The sequence below is a fragment of the Amphiura filiformis genome, chromosome 8 (genome assembly GCF_039555335.1).
Source record: "Amphiura filiformis chromosome 8, Afil_fr2py, whole genome shotgun sequence".
Lineage (NCBI taxonomy): Eukaryota > Metazoa > Echinodermata > Ophiuroidea > Amphilepidida > Amphiuridae > Amphiura > Amphiura filiformis.
In genome coordinates, this window is record NC_092635.1 from 40,326,729 (window position 1) to 40,332,183 (window position 5,455).

A 5,455-nucleotide genomic window follows, 5' to 3' on the forward strand; every position below is an offset into this window, starting at 1 on the left:
AAAATAAAGCTCTGAAAGACCCTTGATTTTGATCATTTCAGCTCTAAAAGACCCAAAAATTGCTCATTCCTCATATTTCTTGTTTTTTCAGGCGATTTTCAACCAAAAAGCCAAGAAAGACCCTTGATTTTGACTTTTCGCAGCTCCAAAAGACCCCATTTTACTTGTTCACAGCCCGGTTCGCAGCTCCAAAAGCCCCCCTTTTACCGGCACGCCATCAGCTCCCAAAGACCTACCACCTCAAAATTCCGGGGGAGCATACCCACCAAAATTTTTTGATGTGCCCTCCCCCCCCCGGGTTCCGACTGAAGCTAGAATTTGCCCAAGAGTTACACATACATCCAAACTGTTCAAACTCAAATTAGGTGTGACCAATCACAGCCAGCTCTGGGCACACAATCATAGTGTAGTAAAATTCCATGTGTTGGTCAGATGCCTAATGAAATATGGTACGTGGTTCCCCGGCCGGGTCACTCCCATTGTGGCCTGTACACCATCCGCGATAATCAACTTTTGAAAAGCACCCTAAACAAGGATTTAACCCTTGGCTAACCCTAAGCAGGTGACACGTGCCTTTTTTCACACCCTAAACAGGGATTTTATTCCTTGCATCAAATGTCATACCCTAAATTTAATTTCCGTGTATTAGCAATATTGCCATTTTGCTACCCTTTTTTCCAATTTTTCATGTTTTTGACACCCTAAATACGAAAAACTACCCTTTTCACACGTTTTTATTATCATGCATAATTACATAGGGATTCAGTGCCAGGGACCTGAAAATCAAGCTTGTCTCTTTCCAATTTTTCATGTTTTTGACACCCTAAACACGATATGTGCCTACTCACGAAAAACTACCCTTTTCACACGTTTTTATTATCATGCATAATTACATAGGGATTCAGTGCCAGGGTCAGGGTTTTTGTATTATCAGAGCGTGTATTCACGAGTTTCCACTGTATTTTGATAATCATGTAAAAATCATGCAAATATATAGCAGGTTCTGGTATTCATGTACTAAAAATATGTACTAAGTGATTTTGATGAAAATATGAAATCATTGGCAGATGTCATGCATATGCAGGCCTCAAATTTGGGTCCTCCTGGTTTTTGTTATGAATTTGATAGGCATGTTGCATACAAAATGTTGAGGGACAAAGAAATTCATGGCCCTCACATATTTTTTAGGGTCTTTGGCCTGAAGATGCATGTGTGAGTGATTACAGGCTTTAGCAAGAAAACATTTTAGATGTCCATGTTGAGAATGTTCATACATGTATAATTATGTGTACCCCTGGGGTGGTGAATTCTCAAAATGGTCTGCCAAAAATCACTTGCCCCCCCCCCTTTGGCCGTGCCAAACAATCTTTGCCCCCCCCCTTTTGACGTGCCAAAAACCCCTTTGCCCCCCCCTTTTGGTGTGCCAAAAAATCTTTGCCCCCCCCCCCTTACACATGCAAGATTTTTGGGAACCTGAATTTAAAACTTAAAATTGTCTTATCATATAATGCGGAAGAGCGAGCAGGAAATTTTGCATATATTTGAATGTGTTCCTAACGTTTTCCTACACCTTTTAGGGCGTAATATAGAAACGGTGCCCAAAATATCTGTGCCAAAAATCGCTTGCCCCCCCTTTTGACCTGCCAAAAATGCTTGACCCCCCTTTTGGCCTGCCAAAAATCTTTGCCCCCTATAATTCACCACCCGGGGTACACATAATTATTGCACCACCCTAATCATGTAAAATAACAGCTGCAGAAAATAAAAGCTAGAAATTGCCAGTCAAAATGTGTATTTTTGAAATATAATTTATAATATTTTATTTCTTATAAAAAATGATGTAAAGAGATCAAAACATGTGGGATTTGGGGCTGAAGACGTCCAAGAGAATACTGGATGAAAGCTTCCTCTCGGTAAGCAATTTCAAGTTTGTGAGAAATAAGAAAAGTTAAACATGTGGGATTTTTGTTCTCCATACGTTCTTGGGTGTTTCTGAAAAAGCCTGCGTATTCCAATCGCACCATTGGATCCACTTGAAATGCCCAGACTTAATAATTTACACATCATTGATCCAAGTGTGGTAATATTAAATGGATCCAATGGTGGGTTTGGAAGAGGCAGGCTTTTCAAAAACACTCAAAATGGATGGAGAACCTATGAAGAACAATCATTTTGATACAGACTGAACCAATTTCTTTTGCGCAGAACCAGAATTTTACTCATGATTGATTGTTTTGTCTATCAAAACTGTCAATCGTGAGTAAAATTTTGGTTTTGTGATGAAGCAATGTATTCACTCTGTTTACCTGCAAACTTAGTGAATTTATTGAGTGAATCTGAATGAGCAGGCCCGTAACCAGGGGGCTAGGGGAGGATCCCTACCTACCCAAATGGCGAGTGTCAATTTTGAAAAAAAGTCAAATTTTTCAAAATCCACCCCTGGTCCAAAAAGGAAGGTCCAAATTTGGAAAAAAAAGGTTCACTTTTTCAAAATTAGCACCCCAAATAAACCCGGTTACGGGCCTGAGAATGAGTAGCCGTTTGATATAGCCTGTAGACAGTGGTAATAAATAATTTCAAAACCCATGCTCTATCTGTTTTTACACTCTGAAATAAAATACACATTAGCAATTGCTCAAGTTTATGATGCTGAATTGTATTTGTTGAACTTTATTCAGTTTATAATTGGCAAAACATGTATTCAGGTTTTTTTTACTGCATATCAATGAAGTCCCAACTTTCGCTTGCATAAATTCACATAAGCATGTGCTATTCAGGCATTGTACAATTTGCAACTAGCGTAGGTGCTGCATCAAACTGTCTGCACATACTCTATGTCAATACACAGTATTAAAATCTAATAATACATTGGATGTATTTTAGCTGGGATGAAAAGCAGTCCACCATATGAAAATTTTGACATTTCTGTTTGAAGATCATTTTTTCCCCAAAACACCTGATATTATGAGGTCTTTTTGGGAAGTGTATCTTCAATACAAAAGAAAATTTTCAAATGATGGCCAGCTTTTTGCTCCCATCAGCTACATACACTTTTAAAAGTAAATACATTGTATCATTAGAATTATAAAGTTGACTTTAAGGACTATTAAATATCAAAAATATAAAAATATCAATGTTAAATAATTTGCCATAAAATTTGTTTTATATCGCAAATTTCAAAAAATCAATTTTAATTGATATCATCAGGACATTCCTTGTATTCAGAATGCAATTTGATATGTATGCCTGATGTGCTTTATGTCCCACAAAAACATTGTGTAAGCGTTGCTATCCATTCTCTTAGGGATTCAAAATTGCACCCAGTTCTTTTGATTTTACATTTTTTTTTCATTTCAGGCTATTCTAAATCTACATTAGTCCTGTAGAAACATCTTCCACAGAGGAGTATGACTTTCAAATGGAATGAACACAGTAGGCAGCTCTATTTAAATTTCATACACCCTCTGATAAAGATTCTATTTGAATCTTCAACAGAGGGAGGGTGAGTGTCAATAGAGTTCAATGGGGTTAATGTGCTAATTCCATTTGAAATTCATACTTCCACCTGTGGAAGATATTTCCAAAATCTTCTACAGGGCTAAGGGGAGTATGTATTTACCCCAATTTATGACAAATAATTTGATCAAGAATTACGACCTATGCAGTATTTGGATTTCTCTCCTGTCTTTGTGTTCAGTAAATCTGTCTAAGCCTAATAATGTCCAAGTTCCACCTTCAGTAGTGTGTGCTCTTTAAAACATGTATGAGATATTAAAAATATGTATGAGATATTGACACTGAAAATCACACTGAAACTGCAGAGTAATGCTAAAAAATTATACAATATTTATTTATTTGTTTGTTTGTTTATTTATTTACTTGAACATACACTTTTGTATCAGTGGCACACGCCTAACCAGCAGTGCGTTCAAAAACAATATCAAACAATTTTATACAAGAAATGATTTAAAACAAAGTTCAATATACATTAGGGTGGGCCAAAAACACCTGTTTTCTCGAATCGACTTGGAACTCACGGAGAATTTTACTAGGGTACATACTACTTTTGTGCTAAAATATCAGTAAGATCAGAGCATGTTTAGCCCAGGCAGTAGATTTTCACAAAATCCCTACTTATTTGCCATTTCTTACTGTATAACTCTATACAGAGAAATCAGTAGAAACAACCTGGGAAAAGTGGGCATTGAGATGACATCATAGCCAATATTAAACAATTTGGGTAGTTTGTTTAGACCCTCAGAACATCACCAAATAGCAAGCAGTCTCCAATTGGTTACCATTATTTTTTGCTATAGACCTGTATTTAGTTAAATATTGATGATATTTGAGTTGCTAAACTAAGGGGTAGGGGTAGCATTATGGTGCATTTCCCCAGTTCTACTGAGTCAAATATCACAATCTTGGTCTTGTTGGGTAGTACAAACAATACATGAGATATGAATTTAGAGCAGCTCTGACATGACCAGGGGTTAAAGGGTCATGTGACGCCTGATTTGTAGTAATTTTCAAGGCTGTGTGACCTTTTGACCTCTGGTCAAAACATGGATAACCGAAAATCATATAGCATTTATTTTTGACAATGCTGCAGTTCATATCTATGCAACAATACCGCATTTGTGAAATTTGACTGAGTAGAACTGGGGAAATTCTCCATAATGCTACCCCTACCCCTTAATATAGCAACTCGAATATCATTAATATTTGACTTACATGCGTGTCTTAAACAAAAATAATGGTAACCAATTGGAGACAGCTTGCTATTTGGTGATGTTCTATAGGGTCCAAACAAACTACCCTAAGTGTTTAATATTGGTTAGGATCACAGCAGCTGAAGGGAGTATCCCATCATGCATCTGCTTGCTCCATAGCAAATACATACAAAACATAAGTAAGAGCGGCTTAGATATTGAGAGCTATGGATAGTTTCACAATACTTTGGAGATCATATTTTTTCAAACAAAAGTCTTAACTCCCCTGATATAAGCGAGTTATTGAAAGTTGAAGTGACGGATTTTGTGTACACTTTCTATGGCATGTGTAGTTCTACTGTGGTACAGCAGAGCATGATGGGATACACCTATCTGCTGCTGTGGGTTAGGATGGTATCTGAATGCCCACTTTTCCCAGATTGTTTCTACTGATTTCTCTATATAGAGTTATACAGTAAGAAATAGCAAAAAAGTAGGGATTTTGTGAAAATCTACTGGCTGGGCGAAACATGCTCCGATATTACTGCTATTTCAGCACAATACTACTATGTACCACAGTAAAATTCTCCGAGAGTTAATTATTTATATTGCCACAAAAATAGTACTGAAGTTCTTTTGAGTTCTTTTGTTATCTGATTAAAGCAACATTGTAACATTTCTATAAAAATAGATTAGTATTTCTTTTCCATAAAATGTTAGCTTTACTGTCAGATATGTCCCTTTTA